This window comes from Rousettus aegyptiacus, unplaced genomic scaffold (genome assembly GCF_014176215.1).
Source record: "Rousettus aegyptiacus isolate mRouAeg1 unplaced genomic scaffold, mRouAeg1.p scaffold_m13_p_2, whole genome shotgun sequence".
NCBI classification, from domain to species: domain Eukaryota; kingdom Metazoa; phylum Chordata; class Mammalia; order Chiroptera; family Pteropodidae; genus Rousettus; species Rousettus aegyptiacus.
Window position 1 is genome coordinate 41,269,217 of NW_023416295.1, and position 16,644 is coordinate 41,285,860.

Consider the following 16,644-nt stretch of genomic DNA (forward strand, 5'->3'; position numbering starts at 1 on the left):
TGTTGAGGAAAATATATTCAAGTATTATGCACTTGTACATTTTTTTACACTCTGATTCTTAACATTTCTGATTTTTGTTTTTGTTTTACAAGAGAAAAATAACAGTGATAAAGCAAAAAGAAGACCAAGAGGTTTACCATCAGTACTTAGGGTCATCTGAATTTTGCTGACCAATTACTTACATGGCCAAATTAATTTACTAAAGTAATTTTTCAAAGCCGTTCTTTTCTGTAGTTTTAGAATGACAGCACCAATACTATGAATAATAAGGGATAACCATAAAGAAGAAAATAATTTTTTCAGTTACATTTGTGTTACCTAAAGGAGCAGTGTGGAGGCAGATGCAATCAGCCAACTTAATAACATGGAGAGTTTTAAGTTAGAAGCATCCATATTTGTGTTTTATATTATTCATAAATAATAATATTACCAATGACAAACTATTTCATTGTTTAGTATAAATAGTACTTTCCCCCATATTTACCAGGAAGGTTCTGTAACATATCTACTTTCAATTGCAATAAAAATGACTGAGTTGCATCTATTGAAGATGAATAAGAAAAAGAAAATCTCAAATTAATAACCTAAACTTACATCTTCAGAATCTAAACAAAGTAGAACAAATTAAATCCAAAACAAGCAGAGGAAGAAAATAATAAAAATTAGAGTATAAATAAATGAAGTAGAGAATAGGAAATAGAACCAAAGTTAATTCTTTGAAAAGATCAGCAAAATTGACAAAATTTAACTAGACTCACCAATAAGAGAGGATTCAGAAATAAAATTAGAAATAAAAGAGAGGTTAATACTATTGATTTCACAGATTAAAAGGATCATAATAGAATATGATGAATAATCGTATTACAACACATTAGATAACCTCCACAAAATGGAAAAATTCCTATTAAGGCATAGCTACTGAAACAGATTCAAGAGGAAAGAAAAAATTTTAATTGACTTATAATAAGTAAAGAGATTATATACAACTACAAAATCTATAAAATAATTTATAAACTGGACTTTATTGAAATTAAAAACCTCTTCTCTGCAAAAGACAAATCAAGGGAATGAGAAGATAAGTAACAGACTGAGAAAAATATATGCAAAAGATATATGCACAAAAACATATGCACATTTCATAAAGGACTGTTATCCAAAATATACAAACACAAACTGACTGTAAGAAAATAATGAATCCAAATTAAAAATGGAGCAAAGACATTAACAGACACCTCACCAAAGATGATACACAGATGGAAAATAAGCATATGAAAGGATGTTTCAAATAATGAGGTATCGGAATTTCACAAAAAAGTAAAAACTTTTGTGCTACAAAGGACATCTTCAAGTAAGTGAAAAAAACCTATGAAGTAGAAAAGAATTTAAATCATTTGTCTGATAAGGGACTTGTGTCCATAGAATATAAAGAACTCTTAGAACTCAATAAAGAGACAATCCAATTAAAAGATATACAAGGATTTGAATAGACATTTCTCTAAAGAAGATATATAAATGGCCAATGAGCATGTGAAAAAAATGTTCAGTATCATTAGTTACTTGAGAAATGCAAAAAGAAACCCAATGAGGTACAACTTCACACTCACTAGGATGACTAACATACAAAAGATAGAGAATATCCAGTGTTGGCAAGAATGTAGAGAAATTGGAACCCTTATACATTGCTATAAATAGTGAAAAATGGTGCAAAATATATGTAAATACCAAAAGTTTTAAAAGCACTAAATACATGTAAAATGGCGCAGCTAGTTTGGAAAACAGTGTGGTAGGTATTTTAAATTTTGAACAAAGAGTAACTTTATGACTTAACAATTCCATATATATATATATATATGTATATGTATATATGTGTGAGTGTGTATGCACACACACACACACATACTCGAGACAGATGAAAATATGTCCATACAAAAATCTGTACATAAATGTTCATAGCAACATTATTTACAATGGTTGAAAGGTGAAAACAACCCGAATGTCTATCAACTGAATGAATAAACAAAATGGTATATTCATAAATGATATTATTCAGTCATAAAGATAAATTAAGTACTGATACATGCTAAAACATGGATGAACTTTGAAAACATTATGCTACATGAAAGAAGCCAGATAGAAGTGGCCATATATTACATGTTTCCATTTATATGAAAATTTAAGAATAGGCAAATACACAGAAATAGAAAATAGACTAGTGGTTTCCAGGACCTGGGAGAGGAGGAATGGGTGACTGTCAATGGGTACAGTCATTCTTTTTCAAGGTGATAAAATGTTATTGAATTTGTGGGTGATAACTGTACAAATCTGTGAATATCACTGAGGTATATGCTTCAAAAGCATGAATTTAGTGGTATATTTAATAAAGCTATTATTATGAAAAAGTCTATGAATCATCTTTAGTTTCAATTCTACCTTCAAAAACATGGCCAATTTCTCTCAAATCCACAAATACATAAAATACGTCCAAGCCTGCAGTTTCTGGGTATTTGAAAAGTATACAGACTTTTCCATAAGTGATGAAAAAAAAAAAAAACTTCCTGGTGTTATAAGTTAGCATGTCACTTCTACATAGAAGTATAGATCCTTGGACTGTCAGAAACCTTATTTCACTATTTCCAGTATGTATCCAACATAGTATCATGCATAAGAACCATTCTTGGAAAGGTTCACTGTAACTTGCTAATTCGGAAGACATTAATAAGTTGTATTGATTTTTTATCAGGGTAATACCATTGTATTAAAATTTTGTTTAAAATTTGTCAACCAAAGGCATTTCTTTATATCTTTTAACATGAGAACTAAAGGAAGCTCAAATTAAAATATTTGTGCTGTTATTCTTTTTCCAAAAATAACCTAATCTGGAAGAGAGTGTTATCATTTCTGTAGAGCAGTAAATTCATCGATTTATATAGGTCATGCTTATTTTTCTCTTCCACAAATTTCTTATCTATTTCACACAGGCTCTCTTTGGGAAACCACTGGTATAAGAGGGCAACAGAAATGTAAATTTTCTAACACCTCTTTCTGTCAATATTTTCCTTTAAATTCTCCCTTGTTCCATTGTAAGTTTGGAGCTCAAGTCATTTTCTAGTCAATAGCTCTTTGTGTCTTTTTCCTGAACAAGAACTAAGGAGATCCTTTAAGGAAAATCAAGTTGTGATTGACCATTATAAAAGAATCGATTTTAGTCAGAAATACACTAGTTTGTTTCGCTTGACAAACTAGAGCAAGAAAACTAGACTGTAAATACTGTGATTGACATAGTATGCACTGAAGACAACCAATTAAATTGTCAACTTCACATGAGCAAATAAGTAACTAATTCATATTTGGGAGCTTGTGGTCCATATCATATAACTGGCATTGTATAGCAGAATTATTTAAAAGCTATTTTAACATTAACACTAAAGAAATATTATCACCTTTGTCCCAATTATTTCTTTATACACCATAACGAATATTAAGACTCCTTGTTATTATGAGTGGCAAAACCATACACCTTATTATAGTTTAGATTACTGTAGGAAAATTTTATTTAAAAAATTTTATGTACAGAGTTATTATTTAAAAAGATGCATTTAAGATAATATCATTAGCTAAACTTTCATAAAATTAAAATACTAAAATTATGACATTATTTTCAATATATGATCAACTATTTAAATCAAGTGTTTTAGATCTACCCCATGCAAGTTGTTTTTCACATATATAGTCAACTGACTTATTAGCCAAATAACCTGCTTTCCTCCATATCTTAAATTACTTTTATCTTATTCCAATAGGTAAGACTGAGTGTTTTTATTCACAAAGAGTAAAGTACTCCATTTGACCTTTTTAGATGCTTGAAAGACAAAAAGAATTGATTGACTGCCACAAAAGTGATTGAAGTTGACATTACAATTTTAAGGTTGACCAGCTGTGTGCTAACATATGTTGGAAGTATACCACAATATTCTTATTTCTTTTTTGCCTCATTCCAAGTGCTCTTTGGTTAGTTAAAGGTAAGGAATGGCAAACCGAAACTCTGGCTACAAAAAATACAACCATGAACTTAGCAAAAAAGTGAACTTTCCAATAAACAAAAGTTAAAATTCAGACCAAAAGTCATAGGCTGATGCTCTAAAAGCAAATATTCTCTACAAAAGTGTTATTTTTGTCTTGTATGTTTGTATTTTATAATTTTAATTTAGCTATGATTAAAAATTGGGATATTTCACCAAAAAATTGGATATCTGGCTTGCCTTGGGAAAAAATCACAACCTGGCAACCCCATTTTTTGCAAATAGCAAGAAATCAGTAGAAATTGGTAAAACATGTTTCTTTAGATGGGGGCATGCCATAAACACTGTTTTTAGTCTGTTGTTTTTAGGATTCGTGGTGCTTTTAACTTCTTAGCTTTGCTGATTTATATTACTTACTCCTTTAGGATCTAAGTTTAAGACCCTCATCAAGATATATTTAAATACTTCTATTGAAAGAATAACCAAAAAACAAAATTTAGTTAAAAAAAATTAAATTTTCCCATAGTGGATCTGCAATACTTTTATTTTGATATATAATTAATGACTTTGATCACTCTTTAGAAGTACTGTTACATGTCTGGTTAAGTCTAGCTTTCAAAGCAGTATGGAAAGGAAGCCTTAAAACCTAAGGTACTCTGTGCTCTCTGCTGAAAACTCTGTTCCTCTTAGTTTCTTTAGAATTCACCACTAGGGCCGATGAAGACCAAACACAAGTGAAAATGAGTGGGATTAGGAAACAGAAAAGGAAGCAGTCTTTCCTAATCATTCATATAAAATATTTGTCCCCAAACCAAAATTGCCTTATATCGAGATCTAATCTGGAATATAAAACACCAATACATTAAATGTAAATATTGATGAGACAACATGCCAGAATTTTAATAAAAATTTTCCTAGCACTAAGTTGATTCTTTCTAAAATAGCATAAATACACTGAATTTACTAATATTCCATTTAGAATATCAAATGGTATAAGCAATATATTCATCAATGGAGTGTTGATTGAATTAATTTGATATACTGGAAATTTAAGGTGTAGGAAAGTAGTTAATGGCACAAGACGACATTCATAATATTGAATGAAGTTAGCAAGTCCAAAATAGTATGTGTACCAAGACCCTGATTTCATAGTAGATATGAGCAAAATAAAAATGAAGGGATGTATATAAAAATATTAACAGAAATGAGATTTTAGATATAGTGGATGCAATTGTGTCCCCTGAAAATTCATGTCCACCTGGAACCACAGAATGGGACCTGATTTGGAAATAGGAACTTTGCACATGTAATTAGTTAAGGTGAGGTCATACTGGAGTAGGGTAGGCCCTAAACCCCATGACTAATGTCCTTATAAGAAGAGGTGACACACAAAGAGAAGACCATATTAAGACAGAAGCAAAGAACACCAAGGTTTGTAAGAGCTACCAGAAACTAGGAAAAAGCAAGGAAGGATTCTTTCTTAGAGTCTTCAGAGGAAGGACAGCCCTGCTGCTACACCTTGATTGTGGACTGCTAGTCTCCAGAACTATGAGAATAAATTCTTGTTTTAATTCATCAGGTTTGGGGTCGTTTATTATGGCAGCCCTAGGAAACTAATACAGTGAATGATGTTTATTTTCTTCTTCATGTGTATGGTTTTTATCCTATTTTATAAGTTAAATATATTAATTTTATAATGACAATTGTTACTAAAACATATAGTGGCCTAACAATTAAATACTTAGTAACTAATAATTATTCTATTCTTGTATTAGAACTGAAAAGTTCTAATCTACATATTTTAAAGAGAAAAATGAAACTATGCTCAAACACACTCTAAAATGCTAATGACTGTCTGAAGCACCAATACTTTTATTATTTATCTTCCACACTTATGAGATTTGAGGATAAACAAGGAAGATCTCTCTCCTCTAAGAATGATCAAACATCACTAAGATTTATTAATAATAGAATCAAAGTAAACTAAGCAGCTTGGTAAAAGCAATAAAGAACTTCTGGAACAGTAATCATGGTTAGTTCATATAATATTGATTTTGTTTTAGTAAACAGAGATATTTCTCACATAGGCATTGAGAGAATTCAATATGGAATAAATAAGACAAAATATACCTGGATACAAGACGGAAAATAAAAAATAAGAGTTTGAAATTGGAGATTTAGATTTCATCTAGCACATCTTCCAATAATTCAAGAATCCTTCCAACAACATTCCTAACAGGTGATAATTTGGGTATCCATTATTGCTAAGCATGTATAATTACATCATCCAGTGACCACTCCCAAATATAGAAGCTCACTTCTTCAGAAAGCAGCCTGTTCTATTCTAGAATTCTAGTTCTTAAAAAATTCTATATATTAAGATAAAATCTTCTCTCTGGAGTAAGTCATTTTATTCTCTTTCCATACTTTTCCTTCCTTCTTTCATTCATCCTTTATAACCAACTTATAACTTGAAGTCATAATTTTAATGAATTTTAGGAAGGAAATGAAGGATTACTAATGTCTCACCAATACAGCATTCCTTAGTCAACTTCTATCCTGTTTCTGAACACATCCATTGAAGAAGAGCAAGTCCTTTCATCTATGGGCAGAAAGATTTACTTTAAGCTTGTTTTATTTAGAGATAACCTTTGTTTTTCTGCGAATTTCACTGATTGGTTCTATTTGTTCCCTTTAGCACAGTGGACTCTTCCATGTCAAGGTTACCCAGGCATCTGAAAATCACCATCAGCTCTCCTCTGAGATCTCTACTTTGCTAGGCAAAACACTCCTGGATTCCTTTCCTGTTTTTGAGACCCTTTATTATTCACCTTCCTGGTCATATTTTTCTAAACATATCACACTACATGTGTTATATTTACAGTGTGGTGTCTGGAACTCAATATATCATAGATGTGACATGGCCACTCAGAGTAGCAGCATTAATCTGACTGCTATGGAAAAAATTCACTTTAACCATAGTTGGAGTTGTTTGGTTAACTAAAATTCTGAAGTATTTTTCACTAGACTCTCTAATTCTTGAAATGTTCCTCCTTTCTTTAAACAGCTAGTTAAAAAAAAAAATCTTAACTAAAATGCAGAACTTTCTATTTATCCCTACTGAATGTCATTGTATTAGTTCCTGTCTTGCTATCTTTTCAGCATCACTGTGAATAATAATTCTTCCATTCAAATAGTATTCTTTAGAGACTTGCACCATCTACAAATTTAACAAGATCTTCCCTTAAGCAGAAACCTCTAACATTCTAACCATAAAGTTATGGAGTTCCATGGAAGTTTCTCAGGTATTAGTCACAATGTTGATGATGAAAATGATGATGATGATGATGATGATGATGATGAAGATAGCAGCTGATATTGAGTATCTCTTTTTACCATTGTTCTAAGTGATATATATATATATATATGTGTGTATATATACACATATATATATATAATCACAGCTAATGACAACAAAAATCCCATGAGATACTGACTATTGTTATTCTCATTTTACAGATTAAAACAGTAAGTAACAGACCAAGAGCTTGTTATGAGCTGATATGGCTATATTGGTTGTTTATAAGTTATGTCCATTTTGACTGGTCAATGCCTCACATTATCAGTTGTTAAATACTTTAGAAATAATTCTTGTGTGGAGCCAGGATTTGAAACTGAAGTAACTGATTCCAGGGTCTATTTTCTCAACCAGATTCTGCTCCCCATGATGGAGAAGGACAAGGCCAAAAAATCCCATATCCCATGTTTGTTTCAACCAGAGATACTCAGCTTTTATCTCATTAGACATTTTCTACATAAGTATTTGATGTGAAATTATTAAAAATATCTGCTACTAAAAGTTTTAAAAGCATTAAAGGATAAATGAAAATATACTAAATAACTGAACTTAAAATGAATAGCTCTTCCCCTGCCACAATATATTAATATCAAATATATCAGTTAAAATGGCCCCTGAAATTATATGCAAAATTCTGTGTACATGTATAAGTGAGAGAAACTATTTTATCCCCTGCAAGAACATGCATAGCTCATTAGATTCTGAAATGTGTTACAGATATATTAAAAAAAAAAATCAGTATTACACAAGATCATCTCTGATCAACTGCACACTTAAATTTGTCTATTTGTTTTTCAAGGACAAGAAGCAATAGAAAAAAATTCCTTACAGAAAGCAGATAAATTGTGATTGCTATTCCGAAACTCAGGAATTTGACCTTGAGAACATTTATGTTGCCTCTGAGTATGTTTCACATAGGTGAAACAGGTGAAAATAGTACTCACCTCAGATTACTGCACGAGCAAAATGAAATTATATATATATATATGTGTATATATATATGTGTGTATATATTTATATATATATAAAATACTTGGAACAATTTCTGGCACACAGTTGGTACTAAATATATATTACTAATATTGCAAGGAATGTAGTACTCCAGAATTGTCAAAGCTAAAGGATGACACATCTTCCTAGATGAATTATACATGAATTTGGGAAACTGTTATTTACAAATTAAAACAAATATTTAATTTAAGAGAAAAAAATCATCTGCCTGAATATTTAAGACAAAATGGAGAACTTCGAAATTCATTCATGAGGCAGACCTCTCCTATAGGAATACCTCAGTAGAAACATTTGAGAAATACTTGCGTGGGAATTCTTCAACTGAACAGTTTAATAACACTCTTAAAAAAGGGAATGACTTCTTCTGCCTTACAAATAAAAAATATATATTTAAGAAGATTAATAAATTTTACTATAAACCTTTTTACGGCATATACTGTCAGAAGAAAATTCTCCATAGGTCTCTCATATTTCTGCATGTCTTAGGAGCATAGGCACTGACAAGTTTTTCTGAATTATCTTTTCAAGTATTTTTATTAAGTAAAAGCATTGGGAAATAAAGATAGGATATGTTTGTTTCCTGTCCAGCATAATAAAGATAATGCACCCTTGAGGTCAAATTTTCTTCTAGGCAATATAAAATATTGGGATTTTTCTAAGTTTGTGGTTAGTATCCTGTAATGTAGCACTGCATGTGCAAACATCACCTGGTCCTTGTCATGTTGCCCTGTGGGAATTGGGGCCTGGAAAATCAGCTTGAGAAAATGCTGACATTCTAGCTATTGCTATCACTGTGAGTAATAAACTACCCATTTTCTCTGATCTAAAAGTTTTTTTCCAGAATCTATGAAATTGTGGTGAGCTCACTTATTAGCTTACAAGTAGGGTAAAATCTTAGATCCTGCAAAGTTATTGATATATATCATAAATTAGTTTGAATGTAAATGACATACAAGAATAGTATTTAACTCTAAGAAGAAAATGGATCAATAGCTTAAATAAAGAGCTTTTGAAAAGTAATTAAAAAAATATGTTCATCTCAAAAAAGAAAAAATGAGTTATTGGCAGGCAACCCCCAGCAGCCATCAAAAACGTTATCTTCCCTCCAGACTCAAGGAGCAGCCCAGCAAGTCTCCAAAGCAATGCCTGATGATCCAACATCTGGTGGCCCCAGCAGACCACCAAAGTGGCATCCCACCCACCAGCACCTGGAAGGTGGCACCAGAGTATCTCCGAGCAGAGCCAAGGGGCCAAAACCCACCAAAGCACCCACAACAATAGAGACCGAGCTTCACAGCCACCGCACTGGAGACCTGCCCTGAACACGAGCACACGAGCAGCAATTGCAACTGGGCCGTGCAGACAGCCATGATGGGGCCAGCCGTCAGCTCCACCTAATAGTGTGCTCATAACAGTCATGGCCCAACCACAAGATGCGGGCACACACAGCCCACACTGGGCACACCCCTGGAGCATGTGGTCCTAGTAGTGATGGTGGGGGCAGGGGGCGGATTGTACAACTGAGCCCCACAGGACACTTTCCACATAGGGGCACTCTTCCAATATCATATGTTGTAGAAGATCTACATAGCACACACAAACAGTCATAGGTAAAATAAGCAAAGTAATATGTTCTAAATAAAAAAATAAAATGAAACCCTATAAAAAAAGAACTAAGTGAAATGGAGATAAGCAGTCTACCAGCTAAAGAGTTTAAAGTAATGGTCATAAGGATGCTCACCAAACTCAGGTGAAGTATGGCTGAACACAGTAAGAACTTCAACAAAGAGAATATATATCACTAATACATATTGAACTTTTCCTTTACTAAAACTTTGTCAGAAACATACTGCCAAATTAAATATCTGTCATCTGGAATTTCCTAATTGATTTTGTATTTAAGTATTTGTATTTGTGCTTTCATTTTTAAGTAAATTTAGGACTTCAAATTTCTTGTTATTAAACTTCACTTTTATTAACTTTGGTCCTTATCTGAATTGGAAAACAGAAATACATCTTCTAAGCTTGACAAATCTGGATGAATTTTGTGTGCTTGTATTTGTCTCTCTCTGCATATTTCTTATGCACATACATCTTTACAAAATGTAGTCAAGTAGTGTGTTTTCCCTCAGAGAGTAAGTTTATATCTTCAAGGGATGTCACTTAGGAGTGAGGGCCACCACTAGAAATTTAAAAGGGAAGAACAGATCTTTTTAACAAGAAAAAGCCTCAAGCCTTTGAGAGTTCAAACTCAGAAGCAGGTAATGTATGAGTGAAGCAGGTTCACGCTGGAGAACACTTGATCATCCAGAGGGAACAGCTACTTTTGATTGCTACCATAGGGGAATGTAGCTAATGCTCTGTTTTTTCATGAGAATCCAGAAAGCTGGGTTTTTATGTTAAGCAAGAGTCTTAGCATCCAACTCCCCACTACTGATTGACATGCCAGTATTGGCGGTTTCGCGGTTTTGCATTTATTGAAAGAATTCTGAATACTTTACTGAGCATTGATTCAAAAAGCACTTATTGATCTCCTATACTCTATAATGTTATCAATTAAAAAAAAACTATCGAGTTATTAGCATCTATACAGAATCTAGAATAATTTCAATAAAGTCAAATTTAATTTCAAATGCGAGTCCCTCTAAATGCCTTAGATGAGGATTTATCATAGAAAATGTTTACTCAGGATCTCACAATCACAAGGAAAATTAAACTCACAATATCAGTCTTACATAATCTGGAGATATTTCGATGCTTTAGGATTTTTAACAAGATTTCCTGGGAACCTTGCTTTTTTTAAATATAACTAGTTATACAACACTTGACACAAAGTCAAAATTCCATGAGGAAAAAACATTCTCTCCTTTGACCTATAGCAACTATACAATTCTATTCTATGTTTGATAGCTAATTCTCACAAGACCTCTGACATACCAAATATAATGCATGAAAGCTGATTCTAGCTAACAGCAATTGCTGCAGACAAATAATTCTTTTTTGACTAGTTGTCCAAAAAAAGTAGGCCATGATCTACCAAACTATTCAAGGTCTAACTTCATATATAGCTTTCTCTGAAGAAGAGTTATTCCAGTTGTGGGCAGTGATTTTACTGTGGATCAAGGCCCCTTTCATCAGGTTCTTCCAAAAAAAGTTCAGTATCCCTAAAACTAATATAATATTGTGTACTAACTGTAATTTTTTTTAAAAAAATTAAATTATTAAAGAAATAACAACGTTCACACTGGGAATTAGCATTTTTAACTGAATATGTTGGCTCATACGATAATACAAAACAGGAATCAATCATGTGGGTAAGAATATGAGTGTGTGTGTGCGTGTGTATGTGTGTGTAAGCACTGAGCATTACAAACTTCTCTAATAAATGTGTAACCCACCTGCAACTAGCCATATTACCTTAGCAGGTACTTTAACAGTGGTGTCCACTATTCTTGTTCAACATAGTGCTGAATGTCCTAGCCAGAGCAAACAAGCAAGATAAAGAAATAAAAGGCATCCAAATTGGAAAAGAAGAAGTAAAACTGAATTTGCAGATGATATGATCCTATATGTAGAAAATCCTAAAGACCCAACCAAAAATCTGTTGGAATTAATACGCAAATTCAGTATAGTTTCAGGATATACAATCAACATATAGAAATCAGTTATTTCTGTATACTAACAATGAAATACCTGAAAAGGGAATTAAAAAATAACTCTATTCGCAATAGCATCAGAAACAATAAAATACTTAGAAATAAATTTATTCAAGAAAGTGAAAGATCTGTACAATGAAAACTAAGAGACTTTGATGAAAAAAATTGAAGACAAACAAATGTAAAGATATCTCATTTCACAGATTGGAAGAACCTGCACTTCCATTCTTTACGTATAAAAAGAAATTAAGCTGACCCTCGAACAACACAAGTTTGTACTGCCAGGGTCCACTTATACACAGATATTTTTCAGTAAGTGCAGCAAATGTATTTTCTCTACCTTATAATTATCTTAATACGATTTTATGTTCTCTAACGTGCTTTATTGTAAGAATACAGCATATGATATATATATGCAACATACAAAATATGTGTTAATTGACTAGTTATTTTATCAGTAAGGCTTTCAGTAAACAGTAGGCTATTAGTAGTTAAGTTCTGGGGGAGTCAAAAGTTATATACAAGTTTTCAACTTCACAGGGGGTTTGCACACTTAACCCCTAGGTTGTTCAAGGATCACTGATTCAATCGGGGCAAAAGATTCCTCTTCTAATGTTCTAAGTTTCATTCAAATACAAACTACCTTGCAGTATTATTTAAATATTGCATTTGTATACTTCAACAAAATTGTAACCTTCATGATATTATGTCATATTTTTTTCTTTATCACACCTGAAAGCATGCTTTTCTTTTTACTCAAAACTTTTGGCAAATTGGTTAATATTTTCTCTCCTCTTCTGCATCATTATATAACTCCCTGTGTAGATCAGATAAGACTGACAGCCCAGCACAAAATGTTAATACCTCTGTCTTCTCTGATCGTAAAGCCAAATCAATGCCAAAAGGCATTTTTACATATTATTGCACTTACTGTCAGTCGGTGCCAAAATAGACGGTCTTAACAGGGTTAGAAGAAGCAGTGCAGTGCTTAACGTATGTGTGCTGCCAAGACAACAGGGTGTATTGCATCTGTTGCCTGGGATACACATCTACAACATCCAACAAATAAGCTATAGAGTTCAGTGTTTGAGAAAAGCCAGGGACATGCATATCAAGCAAAAAGTTGAGGAGGAACTGCCTTAGAGGAAAGAATAATCCAAGTAGTCACAAAAGAAATAGAGGCCAAAGCACTAGCTAAACATCAGATCTACACATCAAATTTTTATAAGGAGAAGTCCATTAAGATCTCCATAGCACTTGTTCAGCAGGACTACATGAGGCAAAAAAAGTTTGACCATAGATAATAATTTTCCATCGACCTATAAAAATCATATATCTATATATATTCATAATTTTGTTTTTTTCCCCAAGAATAATTTCTCTAGGATATACCTTTTTGGTGGATATGTTGAATTAAAGAGGGCCACAAATTTTTTGATATCCTTCTCAAGGAGTGAAGTCTGTTTACCCTCCCCTTCAATCTGGGCTGGCCTGTGACTATTCTGACCAATGGTATACAGTACAAGTGATGCTATTCTACCCCAAATCTAAACTTTGAAAATACTGGCAGCTGCCACTTTGGTATTGTGGAGACTTAAGCCTCCACGTAGAAAGTGTGACAACATGAAGAAGTCCCACAACCACATAAAGAAAGAGAGGAACCCAGCTGAGTTAGGCCTTCCAGCTGTCACCATCGAAACAACAGGCTTATGAGTGAAAACATCTTGCTTCTTTCTGACTGGCCAAGCTACCAGCTGAATATTACCAAGGGACACCAGATGACATTATATGAAGCAGAAGAATATCCAACCACACAAAACTGTTAGAACTGTTAGATATAAAGGTACTAAGTTTGGGGGAATTTTTTAATACAGAAATGTAATAGATAACTGAAATACATGGACATCAAACACAAAAATCTGGTAGTATAGCTTTTACATGAATTTAGGATCATATGTTGATGATCAAACAACAAAATGACCTCGTCAGAAGAATGGGGGAGGATCTAAATAGACAGACACAGGGTATGTCTCTTCAGAGCTGGCTGACCAGAATTATAGCCCATCCAACACTCAGCTCAGTCACCATTCCTTAGCTTTAGCTGATTGGCCTAGGGGATTTTCTCCCAAAAGCCATAAAATTAAATTAGAATTCACTGCTTAAGCCTAATGACTTCCCACTGTTTATGTGGGTTATCATTTACAACCAACTGGCATTTAATCAAACCACTATTTTTATTTCAGGACCAGAGGCCAAACATTGTGGTTTTTCTCTACCTCCCTGTTGAGTCAAGCAGCTTGATCCAAGCTGTGAAGGGATATCAAATTGTTTATGAAAAATCAGCATGCAGTATTGTTTCAGACGTATTTATGATTTCACACCAAGTTAGGAAGGCTTTAGTTCATTTTATTGATTGGCACATAATTTTATATTTACATATGTAATAATGTTAAAATCTCCTGGAGAAGAAAAATAAGAATGAAAGAAACATAATTACATTCTGATACAAACTTACCTTTAAGACTAGTCTCCAAATTCTGACTCTTCCACCTTGAATTGGAAGTCTATAGAACATGCACACCATTTCCTAGCCCAGGTGAACAGCATCTTCTCTCACTTGAAGCTTCTCATATCCATAAACTTGCTCTTAGATTCCCTCCACCTAGAATTCCCTCCCTTTCTCTCCTTTCTGCCTCTTGAAATCAAGACTCAACTAAATATCATGTCTTTAATGGCCACCCATGGGTTTGTCTGTTCTAAATGTCTCCCTCTAAGTCTCAGAAATATTGATCTTTCCATGCCAACCCTGACCCCAAATATCCACATGGCTGCAGGAAAATAAACATAATATATTTCTTGTTTTAAACTAACCAGGATTGGTTTCTATCATCATGTGCAACCACATTATTCCTTGCTTCTTCTTTTTGAAGCTTTCCCTGTCCCATTAAATTACAAATTTTTACCTCTGAATACTTACAATGTATTTATTCTAGTCTTGAAATTCCTATTTCAAATCAACTTGTAATAAATTAGATGTTCTTTGCAGCAGTTACCTGATTCATATACTCTCCCTAAGACCAAATGCAGTGACTTCCTTGCATGTGGTAAGTGTTTATTTAGCAAATGGTGACAAATAATGCAACATCTGTCAAAATAGTAAAATAAACAAAACTGCAGTGGATTTGTCTTCCCTTTGATGAATTGTAACAACAGTGGAAATGCATATTTGGTAATATACTAGTTGGTTACTATGAAAATCATATATGTAATCCCTCTCCTGCCAGAGTCCCTTGATATTACTAATGCTGAGGAAAAGGGCAAATTTCTGCCTTTTGAATAACTGGTTAGTTAATATTAGGTTTGTGGTATCTGTGTAATCTGATCCACAGCATAACCAAGTTCACCTAATAAACTGTATTATGACAAGGCCTATTAATTAATTTATTTAAAAGAATGCATTGACTTCAAAATTCCTAAGATCTCATAAGACAAAAATTTTTGAAAATATATAAATCTTTATGGTATTTCGGGTAAATCACTAATTTAACAACAATAAAAAAGGTATAGTAAATAAGGTATTTACATGTATGGGCAATCTCCATTCGGAGAAGCATAAGTTTTATATGTGCTGTTCGCCATCACAGTCGTGCTACAGCTGTTAGAAATTACAGGTTTTCAGTAGCAAGCATCAGCCATCACTGTAATTATTATTATTTTATCAAACACAATCGCAGGGAGTATTTAAGGCTGACAAAAAGCTTCTAGATCTTTGTTTATTCCCTGCACCATATATTCTGTCCTCCACACTGGCTGAGTTAAAGTTCTCTTTCTCCTGATTTAAAACCTATTATTAGAGAAAGCAAGGTTCCCGTCTTTAATACAAAGTAAGATTGGTGCTTGGTTGGAAAGAACATAGTCTGGAAATGTAAATTTAAAAAAAAATCTACAACCTGAGAAGCCTTATTCAGTGGGCTTTCGGCAACATTACCAAATAGGAACTGCAGATTGCCATGCGATGTCAAGGAATGAGAAATGAGGCAATGGGCAATTGCCAGGCTAAAAGTATTTACAACCTCAGATACAAGACTAGCAGTTCAAGAAGGTCAAACTTTCTATCTAAGCAGCAAGCATGGAAAAAGCTCTACCCCTGTGCCTGGATTTTTCACCTTGCTAGCAAAAGATTACTATCATGAAAAGTCTCTCATGGCACAGAAGGACCTTTTCCTCTTTCTAACTCTTCAGTGACCCTGTAGAAAGAGTCAGCAAAGGCAGAGAGCTCAGTAATCTAGTGCCTCGGAAAAATTACACAGAGGGCAAAACTACTTGCTGCAGAAAACAGCTGGTGGGCGAAGTACCAGTAAGCAGGGTTGGATATCGGAGTGGGGCATTTCTTACTGTCTAGGTTGAAGTGACTATTACCAGCAAACCGGGAGGCATTTTTAAACTGCGTATTACATATGAATATTACACATACTTTTAGTGCCCAATTATGCCAAGGGCAGGGTAGGGGGATGATGGAAATTTCACATCTTTGCACATTATCTAAGAAAAAACATGCTAAACCACTGCTTATTGAATAAAAGTAAAACGGGGGGGGGGG